This window comes from Corvus moneduloides, chromosome 6 (assembly GCF_009650955.1).
Source record: "Corvus moneduloides isolate bCorMon1 chromosome 6, bCorMon1.pri, whole genome shotgun sequence".
Classification (NCBI taxonomy): domain Eukaryota; kingdom Metazoa; phylum Chordata; class Aves; order Passeriformes; family Corvidae; genus Corvus; species Corvus moneduloides.
In genome coordinates, this window is record NC_045481.1 from 51,090,745 (window position 1) to 51,109,586 (window position 18,842).

Consider the following 18,842-nt stretch of genomic DNA (forward strand, 5'->3'; position numbering starts at 1 on the left):
TACTCCTGCTTTTGCCTCTCCGGGTCTAGCCCTGGAAATGACCTCCCTGCAGCACTGGGACCTTGGCAGCTGCTGCCTGGAGAAGCAAGATTGCATCCTCACAAGGGGAGACACAAAGCTGGTGAGAGGGGGTGTATCTGGTGCATAGCTATGGAAAGAAATGGGGGTTTAAACCCTGGCCAGAGTCAGAATTCCTGCCTCAGACAAGGTGCACTGTCTTCCTGTGGCAAATCCCTAATGGGAGATAGAGCCCATGCTGCCCAGATGATCTGATTTTTATTCCTTTTCATGTTTTCTCTGCTGAAATTACAGCAGTGAAACATTTTAACTAGCCCTGCTCCTCTGCACTGAGCAGGGCAGCATATCTCTGTCCCAGCTAACACACAAAGTCAAATCAAGGATTTGGGTGCTGCTCCCCATGGACCTGAGCTGGACAGCCTGACAGCCTGGCATGGGCAAGGCAGGATGGCTGTCAGCCACCAGGGACTGTGCTCCAGCTCAAAGCCAGGGCTGACTTTTTTTGAGAATTCTTGAACTAGGCCAATACCAAATTACTTTTTTGTGAGCCATTCCATGGGAGCCCTCACAGCCAGTGGGTTTGTTACACCTTTCACAGTTTGAGAGCAAGAAAACAGCAGAAAGTGCTAAGTCCACCCTCAATCAGCACCGCCCCCTCTGGAAAACTCTTACTCTGAATATTTCAGTTCACGTCCAGCACTGGTTTTAACTCCTTCCTAACCAAGAATACGAAAAGCATCAGAGTGAGCAGTTTCTGGCTCTCAGAGACCCATCACCATTTTAGTTTACCCTAAGAATTCTAGAAGTCAGTGACTTCGGATTTGCAAATCGAGGTCACTAAATTAATCTGACAGGTACCAGCATCTCCAGTTTTAATCTCATCCCTCTCCAGGCATGCTTGTATGATACAAGTTCACAGATTTTAGTATTATTTCATGTAGATATGACTTACTTAAAATTATGAGGGCTTTTCCTGACCAAGGACAAATTTATGTGACTCTACTGACTACACTGGCACTCTGCCAGGATGCGGTGTCTGGCAATGTGAGCATTTAAAAACAGCATAATTTCTCTAGAAGTAGCTTTTCCCTGGTCTCTGTTAGATCTGGGGGGAAAAAAAATCTCAGTAACTCTGAATTATTGCAATTTTGATAAGCTGTAATTCTGGTATCAGAAATTATCATGTGCAGCTCCACATGAAAGAGCTCACAACCACCAAAACAAGATTTTTGTCACTTGAGCTAACTGAGGATGAAGGTGTAAAAATAAGAATGTTTGAGAAGTAAATTTGATTCCACAGGTTTTTTCTGTATGACAGGAGAGGTAGGCAGGTTTAAATTCACAAAATGTTCTAAATTTCCTAGGTGACTTAGAGTGACACAGAGCAGGTGTCTTATCCCAATATGTCTCAATTTTCCCAGAAAAATATGAGTCAGAAATCCACCTTTCCAATTCTCAGTCCTCATGAGAGCAACTGGATTCCAAGGGTACACTCAGAAATATGAAAAGAAAGGCAGGATCTGAGAAAAGTTTGGCTTAGCCCTAATTTTTTGCAGAGTCCCAGTGATCTGCTCCAGTTTCAATCAATAGTTTCAATTCTGATGCTCTGGATTATATCCTGATCTTAAGCACATCTCCATGGAAGACCCCAAGGAGTAGTTATAGATAATCAAATACATTCCTTAGCTCTACACAGTTTCTGTGAAATAGCACTTGCATACTATTCACAGCTAATATAGAGCGCCCACTCAATTGAATATTGGAGGTAAAAATAAACTAATAGCTAGCTCTAATCTCTTTTAAAGGTCACAAGCCTGCTAAAATGTTTTCAAGCATGAGCCTACCCAAAAGCTGTGGATCTCTTTCCTTCTGCTGGGATCACAGCATGACATGCTTTCTCTCCCTGCGGAGCTTCACCTGCAGAAGTTCAGGCCTTTCTAGGGCTTTGTCTTTGGAATCTGAAGTCTGCAGAATGAATGTCTTTCACCAGACCATCTGCTCCCTGCTACCTCCCACCCCATGGACCTCTGCAGATGGAGGGTTGGAGTCCAGGAAGCACAGGGGCCATGGCAGGGAAAGAACTGAGCTGCTGTAACTAAGCACAATCCATTTACAAGTCCAATTAGAAAAGTTAGGGTTAATCCCCCCTCCTGGGAGGCAGGCAGGCAGGCAGAAGCAAAGAAGAAATCTTGTTTAAGAGATAAGAACAACCGTATCTAATCCCAGCTGAAGTTCTTCCCTTTGTGCTTAGCTGAAGTTACTCCACTGGGTCCTCTGTGTGGCTCTCCCAAACTAATCCAGCCTTCATCTCATGACCTGTGTTACCCAAAGAGACTCTTCCAGTAATCCAGTGCACAGGTACATCCTCTGAATTTCCTTTTGGACAGCACTGTTGCCCCTGACAGTCTCAGAGACCCCTACAAAGGGCTAAGACACCCCCTACACCCTGAAACATTTCCATATGGGCCAGTGCCATGGGTTTTATGGCCCATTAAGACCAGGTAGCTACCTGGGGAGATGACTGAAGAATGAAGAATGGAGTTAATTGGGCCAGGTACACAGGAGGCAAAAGAAAGTTGGCAGGCGGTCGCTTGCTCCACTCTAGCTGATTATCCTGGTAGTAAACCTTGCACTCTGAGACCACATTTGCTTTCCAGGCCCAGGAAAGTATGTGCTTCCTCCTGTGTTCATTAAGTTGGTATGAGGACTGGTACGCAATTCCTGCAGGAAAAATAAAGAACTTTCTATGGCTGTGCCATCCTGTGTGTGCCTTTCCAGCAACTTGCTTCAAGCTAATTTTGTTTCCTCTTTGATCACCAGAACTTTCTGCCAGAAATGACACATTAAGTATTTGGCATTCGAGAAAATAAATAAAAAAGGTCAATGGGTAAAAAACATGTCCACACACAGAATGACAGTCCTGAAGAAACTAGGAGCAATGTCAGTGCCCTCTGGAAAAAAATCACACAGGCCAAAGGATGACTGCCAAAAAATACTAATTTCTTTTATTAGACAGTGCATGTCTTAACCCCATTTTCCTTAATGCTTTAATAGGCATTTTACCTCATATGACACTGATGAAAAGTTAAAGCCACCTCAAAGAGTACAGGGGTGTACAAAAGAAGAAAAGAAACACTTTTCCATCTTTACCAAAGGGGAGGAAACAAACCTTTGTTTGTTACAGGTAGTAAAATGCTAAAAACGCATAATCTGTTTTTCAGTCTTCCAAGTATCCTCCCTACATACAGCCAGGTAGACCTACCAAACCCATTAAATATTTCATTTTTGTCTCTTTCTACACATGCAGCACAATTTCAACATCCAACAAAGTATACATTTTTCCTGGTGAGATTTTCAAGAAACAAATTAAAATCAAACTGTCCAAGGACTGGAATCCTGCAACATAAAACTGCAAACATTTTTGAGGTAAATATTATATTCTTGTGTCAGTCAGCTCCAGGGAGATTCATCATACATATTTACCCACAGGGACAGATTTTTGGAATATCAAACCCCAGATATGTGGGGTTTTACACAATATTATGAAAATTAAGTTAGATTTTATGTTATTCTTGTATCTATCAGCCTTGACTTTAAACCACATGCTCCATTTAGTTAAAGAAAGAAGGGAGAGAAAAAGCAGAGAACAAAGAGGTTTCCATGAAAAGGGCCCTGTTTTAGGAGGAACCTGGTACATCTGTCTTTACACTGCCAACACACTTCCCCACCCTATCTGGACATAAACCACTTTAAACAAAAGCCATACATATACCATTACAGCTTTTTTTTTTTAGTCTGCCTGTAGAAACTGCCACATGTGCAACTGAGAAAAAGTACCTAACCCAGTAATAACTTTTCCTTTCCAAGAGGAAATACTTGCCACAGCGTATGCAAGGTTTATAAATACAGAAAAAAGTTCCTAAAGGCTGAGCTATGTTCACTTTCCACAGGCATCAGATAAGACCATTCACATAAAATGAAGGTATCATTCCAAATAAAGTAGCAACACAAAAATGTACACTGAGATACAGAAACACAAGCCCTGAACAGCAGAAGAAATCATTCAAAAAAGCCGTGTTATCACACACACATTCACCTCCTCTCTTATATTCAAAGCATATGAAAGTTCCAGCCTAAAATGCACTGACAGCAAAAGTTGCTCAACTGCCTATACTTCACATTTAACACACTCACTGCCTTTACTAAGTGCCTCTATGGGTTTAATCTCACAGACACCTCAGAGGACTATGGACAAATATTATCACCCAATAGCAATTACCATTTCTCCTCATTTTCTTGTTGTATATACCAACAAATACCCTTTCTCTGCTTTTCCAACTGAAGCAGCCAATTACCTGCTGTGCTTGGTAAGCTCCCATCCACATTCCCCTGGAAAAGGATAACGTGCTGTGCAGCACAGTGAGGAGAGCTCACTCAGATGCAAAATAATTCCCAACTTACCCAAGTAAAGTCTCTCCACTGCATTCGCAGGCTGAGTTCTGTGTTAACTGTATTTATTCACCACTGAAAGACTACACTTTACAGTTATAACCCTGGCAAATACTGAGCATTTAAATAATTCTGCTTTTTCTTATCTGCACAAAGGGGTTTTATTCCTCTACCACAGCTGTACACAAAAGAATAGAGTGCCATTTCAAACCAAAACTCTCTGAAGTTACTACTTACCAGCTTGTGATTATATATTCAGTAAGCCCGAAGAGCTGAAAAGATTTTGTTGCAGGAGACAAAAGTTACAAAAAAGCAAGCAGAGTTAACAAAAATGAAGGGAAACTAGCATAAATCCTCTCTTCATTCATCTACTTAAATGTTCCTGAAGAACAGAAAGGACCTTAAAGAAAGTTCTCTCAGCAAAGACTACATCCTCTTGTCAGTCAAACCCTGCATAGTTTCAGCTAGGCATCCGTCCAAAAAGACATGGAATTATTCTATTTTTGTCTCCCAATGCAAGTGGAAACATTTTTACAGATTTGTGGTGAGGATTTCAATTTTTGTAGTGGTCAGCTAGTAGAGGAATGTAATTAAAGACCCTGATAAATGTAAGATAGTCCAGAAAGGAGGAACTGGATAAATTTGGAGATAAATAGCAATTCCATTACAATACAGTCTGATATAAAAGCTCATTAAAAACTTTCAATGAGGTTAAAAATCCAGATGTGTTTTACTGGAAGAAAGTTGTAAAAACCTTTTCTTTTAAAAGAAGATTGTTGTCAGTACTGAGACACTAAGACAGTTTCAACAGACGTAGGCTGATATTTTTTAATCAAATAATTTTAGTAAAGAAATTTAATGATATAATGCAGAGCACTAAAAATTTGGTTTACCACCCATGTTATGTCTGGTATGTTACTGGTTTTACACGACACAGGTGTTTCCTGAGAAGTACTTCACATTTTGCCTATTGCTGTCTTACAAAATAAACCTTCTAAACTTCTGGCTTTGTAAAGTAGGAAAATATTTTGGAAATTATGTTTGGCTTCTATTGCATTTAATTTTTACTCTTCTTCTATCAGTAAGAAAGTATGGCCATTTCCCATGTACATTCAGTCTGGAAGCTGACTCTGAAACTCAGTGTACATCATGACTGATCCATGGAGCTCTTCAGATCTGAACTTTCCTCACAAGGGAAGCTTTTAGTTCAATTCCCCAAAACTCTGTCATCATCGAGGAGGCTGGACTTTTGTCCTTGCTGCCTTCTGCTCTCTGCTCCAACTTCCTCATCCACTGTCCCTTTCACAGGGGCTGCTATTCTGCTCTCATCCATCCTCCTCTGATGTTCTCCATCACTGCCCTTTTCCATTATGGACTGATTTTTAGTCTTCTTTGCAGGTCTGAGTCCCTGTCTCAAGGTCCTGCCCAGCCTCAGTCTTAGGGCATCTCCAGCCACAGCTGCCTGCTGGGCTACCTTACACACTGCTCCTAAAGAAATCTCCCTCCTGATTTAGTCCAAGAAGTGAGCTGGTCCTGGCTGTCATCATCCCTCAGGCTAAAGCCTTCATCCACATGCAGTAGTAAGTTGGAGGGTTGCAAGGAACAAACAATACATATTTTAACAGAGAAGAAAATAAGCCCTTGTTGTCCCCCTGTTCCCTGGTTCTTAACTTACATGTTGCTTTTTTGCTTGGATTTTTTAATTTCTCTTACAATGTAAATGTCCTTGGGATAGGAATTTTCTCACACTACATTTTGAAGTAGTCTCTAGAGTAACAGGATCCAGTCTTTTCACACTGCAAAGCAAACAAGGAATAAGCTCTTTCTTTAACATCTTGTTACTTATTATCTTCTTCAGCAAATCACAGGTCTTCTGAGATGCAGCTTTCAACTAACTGAAGAGATTTGGTTTTGTTTTAGGGATGAAAAAGGGAGTTAAAAAAACCTCTGTGTAGATGCACAGGGTGCACATTCTAGATTGCTACCCACACGTTACCAGAAATGACAAAGGGCTATTAAAGCTTCAGCAGGATGAGGAAGTTCCTTCCCTTTGAAACATCTCAGGCACATTACAGTGCAGGTTTCTCTAACCAGGAACATGACATGCTATCATTCCATTCTTGAATTCTCATGTTTGCTCAGAGTGGGACAAAAAAAATGTGAAGGAAAGAAGCATAAGCTGGAGAACAGGGGTGCAGCAGAAGGGTAAAATGAGCCCTGGATGCCAAGGCATAGTTCTTCTTGAATTATACCTGGGAAGGCAGGATAAGGACAAGGCAGGGTCTCTATGAAACTTTTCAGCCCTTTCCTTGCTGACATAGGATTGGATTTCTCCATTTAATTCTTAGATACAGGATACCTGGAAATCCTTCACCGGTGACAGGTAGAGACGCATCTACCTCAGGAAGTGCCACAGGGGTACCCAGGAAACCATAAACCATAAACTTTCTTCTGTCTCCTTTTTACCTCAGACTTCATGAATAAGCACAGCTTCATCCATTCCATATCCTACAAGCCTGCCCATATCTGCTCCAGCACCTACTGATGGACTAGTCCCAGTCCTCTTCTTCCAAGGTTCCGAGTCCAATATTTAGTTCAACCCCTTGCCATCCTCTCCCATAGCAAAACTGTGGCTGTTTTTACAGCTTTCTCCTTCCTGGGCAGCCTTTCTCTCCAGGCCCCTGTGAGTGTGTGGGGCAGAGCAATCCTGTCCTTGCACCCACAGCAGCTCCACCTGCACCTCCTGGGGAGAGGACAGTGCCTCCCAACCTGGGCCAGCACAGAGAGTTTGATTTTAATTCTGCTTACCCCAATGTGATGCCAGTCATCTTGAGGATGTATGGTGCTCTTAAGACAAGCAAAATCCTATAATTTAGAGAGCTTGCAATTTACCAAAAGACCCGTGAATTATGTGCTCAGAGCAGCTCCTAAGTAATAAAAGACTTGTGGTGACATAACCTAGAAAGCAAGGCCCTCAAACCTTATGTTCCTCACAGCAGAGAAAGGCTGCCAGCATTCCCATGCCTTCTCTCTGCAGTGGACAGCCCAAACAGACACCTGGCATTGATGCAGATCACTGTTAAGCTCCACCACCGGCACCTGATGTTGAATACAATTCCCAATCATTCTGATATCCAAAATATAGGAAAATCATCAAGGCCTTGCATTATTAATGTCTAATTAACATCACAATTCTTGCTGGCTGGCCATCAGCCACTATTACACCACTATGACATTGACTTTTAAAATGGAGATGTTTTATGGCACTGATTGCTTAACTGTCTTATTCTAAAATTGCCTGGCCTCCAAAATCCATCCATTTTAAAGAGTTCCTGAGAGGCAAAAAGCACTGGATTAAGATTACTGTTCCATTATTGGTCAGAGTGTTAATTTCCTTCCTGTGATACCAGGCTGCTTATCATCTTTGACAACACACTTAATTGCTGTTACAACCCCCACATCTTTTTCATAGGTGCTGTCAAGATTATTTTAATTAAAATAATATCTATTCAGAGGTTAATGAAAACTGGGGGGAAAAAATCCAGCAGGAATTTGTCATTTACCACACTTCATTCCCCAGGATTCATGGAGACCAAGTGGGATGAGGAAAACACCCCTGCATGGCTTCCACAGAGATACAGCTTCATCTCACTCATTTTGTCATGCAGATCCAGTACACTTTTCACAGAGAAACCATCAAAATCCTTGTTACTCCCCTCAGAAACACCAACGGCCATAGGGCATGTAAAATCTCCTTCATTAAGACAAATGCTACTTTGATAGCACCATAGATGTAACCTGGGGTCACCTATACTTCTTCAAAGATAAGACAATTTGGTATCAAGAAGTGCATTTCTTCTTATACATTTTAGAAGGAAATAAACGATACCCCATGTAGGAATCCCATGCTTCCAACAATAAATGCACTGGGCACATAATACATCTACTCACTACTACATTTTTTTTAAAGCAGACCAATCTCCACTTTAAATAAACCCTGCCTATAATTAGACAAATCATTATCTATTTCTCTTTTTTTTTCAGTTAGCAACCCTCACTTAGTGCTAAACTGTATCTCTGCAGACTGCTAATCTAACAAATTACAGGTTTTCAGTCAAACCAGCACACTTTGTTCACTGTGTATGGTTGCAGTCCACAGACTTTGGAGACTGTTTCAGTAAAGTTTCTTGAAGTAACACTTATGAGTGTAGAGCTCACTCACTCCTCCATTTTAAATACAATTTACCACACTTCTTTCCCCAGGATTCATATGCTTGTATATCTTCGTGTGTAGGTGACAGTGGGCACATCAGTCACCTTCTGCAATTCAAAGCAATGCCTTTGGGGGTGGTTGGCCATAACTTCAGGCTCCTCTTCTAGCCCAGCTCCTTGTTTGCTCTGTGATCCCATTGTCTGTCTCATGACCAATTCACTACTACTGGTTGCTTTTTATCTGGAAAAATGGTCACCTCCCCAGCTGACACCTGTTCCCACTGAGGAGGAACTGTAAATCCACATCTCTGTACAGGCAGCAGAACAAGCAGAGGTTGTTTTCCCAGAGATTTCAGTGAGGTTTATTAAACTTTCTGTTCTCAGTTCCTTGCCATGTGCCAGATTACACCCATTATGGCTCCCCTGCTTCCTTCTAATAGGCCCCTCAAGCTCATTTCCAGATGACAGGCAGTTCCTGAAAAAAAAAGAGAGAGCAGCCAATTCCTCACGTTTCCCTTAGTAGGAAGCCAGTTTTGGTACAACTTGTAGACACTTAGCATCTACGACACATTGGAATTTTTCAGACTTTCCTGGTTACACAGCTGTCAGGTGTGTCCCACTCCCTCCTGTGAAGTGACCATCCCAGTGTGAGTGTGAGGACGGCTGACAAAAACTCGTGCTCCATTCTGGAAAGCAGAGCTCCAAATGCTGCAGCATAACACAGCACAGCTGGTGGAAACTTCTTATGGATTTCCTATTGTGTTATGTACTGCTCATGCAAAAAGCATACAGTTGTTAAAAAAACCAACTATGTATTAGTACCAAAAAAGCCCTGGGAAACAAACTGGAAGGGATCCCTTATGAGGTCAACATTGCTGCTCTTCATCAAGGGGAGACAGAAAACCGAGGGCCTACTGCAAGTAAGGAAAAATCTGCCTGCACAGGCAGTGTCAGAGAGATTTTCTTGGCCAAATAACTGCCTCACACTGCATCTGAACACATCGTATTCCCCCCATCCTGCCTGCAAGCATGTGTTGTTCTGTTGAAGGGAACTTCTTTTAACATAAAGTTGCCAAACATAAATCAGCCTTGAATAGGAATAATTAGAGTAAGTTAGAAGATTAAAACCATGGGAACAAACAGAAATATACAACAACTCCTCTGTAGCTGTGATTTTCTGTGGGGGAGGCAGAGGATTCTTGTTCTCACTCACACACCATCGGGGCATTTTCTGGTAAAGGGGCAGCATTGTCACTCGCTCTCAGATTTCCTCATGCCTTTTTTGTGACTATGATGATGCCTCAAAGCCTTTTCTATTAGCCTTTCCCATTACAAACCTTCTTTAGCTCATAACAGTTCATGCGCTTTCTGCTGTAAGGATAAAGGGGCTCTTCACCCCTCACACACTGCAGTGATTCTGATTACTGGGAAGATATTTGAAATATAATATTGTGAGGAGAGGTGTAATTATGTCTGTATTTGAATGGAGCTATTCTAAGGGGCTTTGCAAAGGCAGACTGTCATGGCTGCTATAGGCCCTTGGGGTCAAGCAGTTCATCAGGAAATAATCAGGACCTGAAAATGGTCTGGTTGTTTTTTGGATGCTTGGCAAATTCCACCACCTTCTCAGGAAACTGGTATTAATTATTCTCATTGTAAGTGCTCAAACCGTTCAGTGAGCACTGGCATAGATACCAATGCTCCTTAACACTCCTACTGGTACCACCAATATTCTTTTCCTGGCTACTGGATGTGGTTGCATCCTGCATCTCTTGTTTTGTATATTCTAATTCTTTTATCATCATTATTATTGTTGTTATTTTCCCTTCCATTTCTCTCCTACTGAGCTGTCTTTATCTCAAACCATGAATTTTACTCTTGTTTCCCAACTGTGTCCCCCATCCCACTGGCGGTGGGGGGAGAGAACATGAGTGGCTGTGTGGTGTTTATCTGCCTGCTGGGTTAAACCCCAACAATCCAATGCAGATTAAACAGCATACCAAATTCTTAAGATTAGGACACATTTCTTCCTCCATACACCTTTTAGTGAAAAGTCAAAAGTGACTTCCCAAAAACTTGAAAGGGGGAGAAGAAGCAGAATCTTTGCTCTTTGAATTTAAGGTTTGGATTTCAGCCCTTTCTGGTTTATCTTTTCTCATTTCATTTGTTATATATTCTCACTGCTGTGTGCTCTCAGCCTCTGCTCAGCCTTTGCTTTGTGTTGCCCCTGGCAGTAACTGGGCAGTGCCTACAGCAAGGCATGCACCAAAATCCCCATACTATCACCACTGAAGTTTGTTCTTAATCTTCTGACTAGAAAACACGAACTTCCTTTCTCCTCTTCTGCCTCCCTCACGGATTTATTCCAGCAACTCAATAATGTAAAATGTGTTACACATAGAGAAAGTCAGAGGAAACCCAGCTTCTCACTTCCCAGACAGCTTGGCCTAGGCCAAGAGCTCTGTGAGGAAGGCCAGGTTTCCATACACTCTTCCCACCCATACAAGCACTGTGTCCCAAAACAAGATGTTTAATCAGGGTCTTGCCAAGATAGCCCAAAGTCAGCTTTCTGATAAATCTTCCTTCAAAATTTTGTCTCATGTATGACTGCAGCACTCAGCCAGGCTCTGTCATTCTAGTGAGACCTGCTCATGCAGAGCTAGTTTAGAAATCTGGCCTGAAGAGTGATCAACCAGTTTTTCACATAATCTTTTCTTAGAAATACTACAAGTAAACATATGTTTCAAAGGAGGAACAGATCCAAATTTGGGTTTAAGACATCAAGGTCCCTTGGGAGTGCAGGCTGCAGGCGGAACCAGTGGAGCACAGGCTGAGAGGAGGGCCAGTGACCCAAGGACCATTCCCGTGGGATTTCCACAAGCTCAAATTACAGTCTCAGGAACACATAACAGGGCACCCAAAACAGGCCAAAGAAACACTACAGAAATCACACAGCCTCTGCTGAGGCCAGCTTGGAAGCAGCAGTTGAGCAGTAACCACATCCAATCATGCAGGAATGTCAAAGCTGCTGAAGTCCTTCCACAAAAAATGGGTACTCTCCACGTTCTAATGCTGTCCTCCATCACAAGACAAAATCAAGGCTTTGCCTTCCAAAAGAAACAAGCTGAATGGCTGTGTGGCTCATGTGCAGAAACATCTGGACTGGATAGGGAATAACATACAGAAAACAGCCAGCGAGAGTGTGAAAAGTTCAGACAAGCAGGAACTGAACTTCATCCTATTTCAGCCCTATAGGCAAAGATATCACAAAAGATCAAGTCAAAAATTTCAAGCCCGTTGTGCAGGAGAAGTCACGAGTATTTAACTTTTTAGAGTGAATGGTTTCCCATTGTTTTCCCTTCTCCCTATTATTACAGCAGGCCTAGGCCCTAGGGTATACCACCGTGTCCTGCAGCCGTAGGGAGGAGGAGGAGAGAAGATCCAGCAGGCAGGAATTGTGCAGCAAGATTGATTGATTTAATTATTTTACAAACTCTTTTATAGACTTTTTTCTTCATAGTCTAATTGGACAAAGGATCAGCCACCCCTTGGGGTGATTGGCTAAAATCCTAAAACATCCATTGTCAAAATATTTTTCTACTATACCATAAACAAGACTTTTCAAGGTTGCAGGTGGCTTGGTTGTTTACATACTCTGCTACCTCTTCTGTGAGAGAGAAAAGTCTCTCACAGACTTAGAAAATAGCAAGAAAATCCTTGCTAGCAGCATTTTTTTGTCCACACCCTATAAATTATGATCTCCTGCAGGTCAAGCTCAGAGAATAAAGTGCCAAACACGGCAGATAGCCCCAGTCAGCAGGCAGGAAAGGGGAGGCCTCTTGCAGTGGCAGCACAAAATTATGTACAATTTCAGGGAAACAACTGTAAAACTTTTCCGTGCCTCTGTCTAGCAACATGGTCTCACCAAACAGAGCTGTCAAAGGTGGGATGCACACCTATAGGAAAGGCAAAGACAGCAGCCCTATACTGCATGAAGTTGATAATATTGTATTAAATTTAAACCTGCATTGGTAGGACAAGCTATGTCTCAGTCTCCCACAAATTACTATCAGGAAAAAAAATGCCTTTAAGCAGAGTCACCTTCTCCAACAGCCATATGATTTGATGCCCAGTAGCAAAACAAATAACTTTTTTGGATCCTTATGATAAAGTATGAGATTAATTTGCTGCATTTTATTCTAAGATTACAGGACATCCTAATAAGCTTTACTTCCTCTTTAATGAACAAGACAAATGTTCTAATAAATTGTAAATTATATTTTTTTAAAACATTACAGATTGAAAAAAAGAAATTATTCTATGACACTTGATGATGAACCAAACTCTGTACCTTGTCCCTGATAAATTTCAACTAGTATGACAGCTCTTAGCAGTAACCACCATCAGAAGCAAGCCAGACATCTAAAATGGAACATCAGCTGAGTTAAATTAGTCTGTGTATTACTATATACTAGGATTTTATATTAATATAATGTTAAAAGACATTGTATTACATGCAAAGTCACACAGGGGAAAGCTTGAGTGCACCAGCCTTTCCTTGGCTCATTACCGCCCAGTTCAAAATGCAGCCCTGCTTATATGCTCATACTCTATTTTTATTTTTATTTTTTTGCAGGATTCTGCCTCACTGAGCAGACAGTACAGATGGCACCCAAAGAACAGCATTTTATAACTCGTGTTTCTCAGACCCTGTGGTATTACCCACTATTTTGCTCTTGGATTTTCTCATAGCACCTGTCATCACTACCATGTTCAAGCCCAGCACAAATCTGAAGTGACAGCATGATTCTCCTTGCCAGTGCTTCTCTGCCATGAGTGGATACCAGCAACCAGACTATCATGAGCTAATATTGCACATTTATTGCTTCCTCCAAAGTTTATAGTGGGATTTTGGAAAACTAATTTGCTTTCGGGAAGGCAAGAGGCTTGGATTACAAATTCATTCCACAAAGAGGTTTCTTCCTTCCCCCTACCCAATGTAATCTTTCCTCCAGAGCTGTAGAGCAAAGCACTGCTTCACACACCATTACTACTGGCAGGCTTCAGCAGACACTCCTTCTCAGCATCATCCAAAATTAAACCTCCCAATATTTTTTATTTGAAAGACCAGTTTAGTTTTATAGACACAGTTGGTCTCACCACCATAATTTTCTCCACTCCAGCTTCTCTGCCCATGCTGGACACCCTCCTTTAAATTTCCTACTCATATTAACATATCCCTGGTCATTCTTAAACCATGACAGCAGTGGGAGTTAAGTACCTCAAGATACCTACTTTGGGATGAGGCTGTGCTGTTCCTCAGCTTCCAAAGGCCAGCTGGGAAAATGCTTCGTGGCCTAAAATTATGTTGCTGGTATAAAATACTCTTTTTTTGGAACCAGTTGATGGAACCTGGGTGATGTATTCTGTGTTTTTGTAGCTATGGGAGACTACTACAAGGCAGCATCAGATTTCAGGCAACAAGCCTGAAGATGTGCTTCTCTTTAAAAATGTGTAGAAGTCCATTGCTTTGCAGCAAAGTATTCAAACATGCTTTTATGTCCATGGCACTTGAGCATGCACTTAAGTGGTTTTTTTTTTTTTTTTAATTAGATTGACTATTCCAAGATGAGTCATTAATTCCAAGACGAGTTTGGTTGACAGCTGATAAACATGATTGTTCCAGTCCATTTATGCAAAGAAATGGATTTTTGCAGGTGCCTTCCTGGGAAAACAGGCCAGGTGCACAGCACAGGCAGGGCTGTGCCTGGCACTGCTCTAGTCTTCAGGGCTGTTTACTAAGAAAACGCTCCCTGCATCATTCAGGACCCAATGAATAATTTAGCAGTTTCATTACTCCACCAGTGCTGTTTTGTTTGCTGGAATATCATCCCATGGTTCAGCACCCATCTGGCTTTAGGCATAAAGCCTGTGGAAAATGTAGAATCCCCAAAGGCTGGAAGGAATCTTTTCTGTGTTGCTGGAGCCCTACAAACTCATAGTACCTCTGATTTTCTGTTTAAGTGAGGAAGTCAACTGCCCTGAGAAACTCAGCATAAATTACTGCATACATGTATCCTTTGCAGACTGGCAGTTCTCTCACTGGCTTACTTGGAACTGAAAACAAAGCACACTGGAATTTGGGGAGGTCTTCCAAAGAGCAGATCAGGATATTCTGTTCCACTTACACACTTGGTAAGCCCTGTGAACTTTATTTCAAAATGCAAACAAAATACGGATTGGTCTGTACCACAAAGTGTCCTTCTCATGCAGGTATTGCACTGGTAGACACTTGGCTTGTAACATAAAATACATCAGGACTGTCACAGAAACACTCTGTAAGGGTGAGAAAAGTTATCAAATACTTCCACCAGACCAGCTAGACAACTGAAAATCTGAAATGTGTGGTTATTAGGCTTGATAGCAACACTCCTATGCCCATGAACTCAGGTCTGACCTTTTCCATTAAAACAGTTCTCTATTAATGGCAGGATCTCCTGCAGAAAATTATCTTATTACTGAACTAATCTGGATTAAAAATGGAAAGCATATATTGGCAACTTCACCTATATCAATAGCAATACGAATAATTGATTTTCCTTTAGACCATCTGCAAGACCAATAAAAATCCAGAAAGACAATTCTGATTTTCAGTCACTTCTCTTCAGAAAGAGAACAAAATCAGTTTGAACTTGAGTAGCAAGTGCCATTCTATGTGAAAAGAAGCAAAAGTTACTCTGACTCACTCACACCTCCTGGTAACTGAGTTATACCAGAGGCTTTCTGTGGCTCCTGTGCCCTCTAGCTTCTAGAAGATGTATTTACCAATCACTCTCAACTTGAGCAGGTTTATAGAGTTCTCATTTCTATGCAGTCACTAAAAACTTGCTAAAACAGAAAGTGAAACGCCTTTTCCTCTCTTGCTCCTGGATATAACTTTAACCTGAGACTGAAATAAAGACATAGAAATGTTAGTCTAGATCCTTGTTTACCTTACAGGCATTTCAGTGGTGATATAAACGGGATTTAAAGGTACACACTATATTTGTATCAATTTAGAGTCCTCTGTGTGTGCTTTAAAGGAGATTCAGCTCACCAGAGAAATGCCAACCGAACTGGAAATAGCAATATTGAGGAAAAGGTGAGTTGTGAGACATAAGGGATACTAAATAAAGTCACTAGATGGTATACAGCAAAAAGCACTTGATGCACAAATGGTGGGCTGAGGGCTGTACTTTGTGACGCCCAGCAGGTTTCAGGTTGAACTTCTGATAAGAGAATAACTGCTGGCTGGGGAGGGAAATCACCCAAAAGAAAAGATAATCCTGGTGTCCATAGAGAACCCACAGCCTGATGGAGACAGCAGTTTTCTTGGTGTTTAGGAGGCTGATGGAGCATGATCAGCTTGAAGCTGGCTGGCTGTGAGAGACAACCCAAGTTACTTTTATCTTGACATATCATCAAAAGCACCTGAACTAGAAGTGTTTTTCACTTTCACCTCCCAAATTACAAGCCTCTTTAAGAGTAGAGGCTTTACCTCCAATCCTACCTGCCACATCACTGCAGTGGCACCAGTGGCAGCCTATGAAGTGCAGCTTCTGCAAATCTAACAAGCGATAACAAATAAGCAATGAAAGTTTTGTTGAGAAAGTCACTGGAATAACAGAACAGGGACACAAATCCTATCAAAAACTGCAGTCACAAAGGCACTTCAGTAAGTTAATACTAAATGCATGTAGTTTTAGAACACACAGTTATAAATCCAGTGTTTTGACATGGCAAGCAAGGTAACACATAGCTCTGCCACTGTTTATCAGAACAAGGTGCAATAAAGACGTTTTGTTTCTTCTGAGAACCTAAGCCATGGAAAAGAAGCAAATGGAAGCTTCACATAATGCAAACAAACCTTTTGTACACTGAAGTGTATAACCTTACCAAGAATAAGATAAAACTAGAGAAAGCCACAGCACAGACTTTATGAAAAAAGGCTGACTTTACTTTCAATGTACATAAAGTGCTTCAAATGGCTTGGTCTCTCATCTGCTTATCTGTAGGCATTTTAAACAAAGACTATGGCAGTTTTCATTAAAACTCTGTATTTCCAGTATCTGAAGATCAAAACTATTTCCTTTTTCTATGTAATTCTCTACTTCTATTACATTAAGAACACAAATCAATATTCATTTCCATAACTAATTTAACTCTTAGATAGTATCTTTAACTACGGAATGATAAAGAGGGACTGCATTAACAAGGAGTAAAACCTTCCTTGGAAAATGTACACACACAGGAATGACGCTGGCAACATTGTCTTCTTCTGCCTCTCTAGCAGGATTGACATGCTAAGAAGTTCCCCTCAGCCTGTTCCATAGATAAAATTTGCTTGAACTACAAGGACTGTCATCCTTCCCCTGATGCACCTTCTTGGGATTCATTTCCAGCAACAGGCCATTCCTATCCACCACAAATAACAACTATGACATTATTCCATATAAAATCACGGTCATTTAATGAGCTACAAATGGAATTACAAACTATTTATTCAACTATTTTAGGAACATATGCTAACTAGAATAATTGGCTCCCTCCACAAGAGACAGTGTAGACCTGTAACAGTCTTTCAAGCACGTCAGCAGAATAATATGCAAATTAATGTGTCTGACACAATATATTTGTACATTCAAAGTGTTTGCAAAGCTGCAAAGAAACTATAAAGGGTCCAAATAGCCATGTGATAATGTTCCTTTAGTGTGGTGGGTTGACCCTGGCTAGACTCCAGGTACCCACCAAATTCATTCACTCTGTCACTCTCTATCCTCAGCTGGGCATGGAAGGGAAAATATAATGAAAGGCTCATGGGATGAGATAAGAAGAGGGAGAGATCACTCAGCACTCACCGTCATGGGCAAAGCAGACTAAACTTGTGGAAATCAGTTTAATTTATTACAAACAAATCACAGTGAAATAATAAGAAAAACCAAGTCTTAAAAACACCTCCCTCCCACCTCTCTTCTTCCCAGGCTTAACTTTACCCCCAATTTCTCTACGTTCTCCCCCAGCAGTGCAGGGTGATGGGGAATGAGGGCTGTGGTCAGTGTATCGCACGCTGCTTCTGCAGCTCCTTTCTCTACCTGGGGAGGACTCCTCACACTCCTCCCCTGCACCAGTGTGGGTTCCCTCCAGCAGGAGAAAGTCCTCCAGGAACTTCTCCAGTGTGAGTCTTTCCCATGGCTGCATTTCATGAACTGCTCCAGCATTGGTCCCTTTCCACAGACTGCAGTCCTTCAGGAAGGGGCTGCTCCAGCGTGGGTCCCTCGTGGGGTCACAAGTCCTGCCACCAAACCTGCTACAGTGTGGGCTCCTCTTTCCATGGCTCCACAGGTCCTGCCAGGAGCCTGCTGTCTCCATCAACCCTGGCAGAGAAGGAGGAGGAGGAGGCACTCTCCAACATGCCCAGCATTCTGGGTCACAGCTGCTGCAGGAGGACAGGAGCTAGTGACCAAAAACACTAACCTGGCTGTCCTGTCCACCTCCTTTCTGTGCTCTAGTGGGATAGGTGGCCTCTCAGGGAGACGCCCGGGGTGGCTGGCAGGCAGCTCCCCCTCATCGCTGCCTCTGCGCCCACGGTTCGGAATCACACATTGTTCCATGTTTAAAGCCCTCGTGGCTTAGCAGTCAGACTTGAAGGCAATTATTTGCTTTCGTGGAGGTGAAACCAATAATTTAGCTGGCATCACAGCTCAGCCCCAGCCAAAAGAGTAATTGGTGAAAATAAGAGCTGTGGTGAAGCCAAGAATAGAAAGAAAAGATAAATGTTGCAATGATTCTGATTACTCCATTGAATCAGAAATCTCACAGAGATTGGAAAGTTCACAGAGAAAGTATGACAACGTTAGGGGTAATTTGGAAATGGGAATTATTTTCTTTCTGTGGGGAAAAAAAAAAAGAGGGGTACTATACTACTTGGACATTACCTGCAGAAAAGAACAATTTTAGAAGGCATAAGGAGCATCCAAAGTGGAGAATAGGGGAAGGATGTGGTGCCTTTTAGAACAGTAAAGAGACAGCAGATGTGTGCACCATGCAGAGCCCTTTGAGCTGCCAGGGCAGCCTTCAGCTGACTGTCAGAGGCAGTGATTGTGACCAGTTTGGAACCAAGCTGC

At 41.9% G+C, this 18,842-nt stretch overlaps 1 protein-coding gene across 2 annotated transcripts in view; it reads right to left on the minus strand.

Annotated features, from left to right (window-relative positions):
- INSC (INSC spindle orientation adaptor protein) overlaps positions 1 to 4,983 on the minus strand; it is a 131,417-nt gene extending 126,434 nt beyond the window's left edge. For both annotated transcript variants that reach the window (XM_032113160.1, XM_032113159.1), the window contains exon 1: positions 4,705 to 4,983. The gene's annotated coding sequence lies outside the window, so the exon portion shown is untranslated. The remainder of the gene's footprint in view (positions 1 to 4,704) is intronic.
- Positions 4,984 to 18,842: the final 13,859 nt, after the last annotated feature.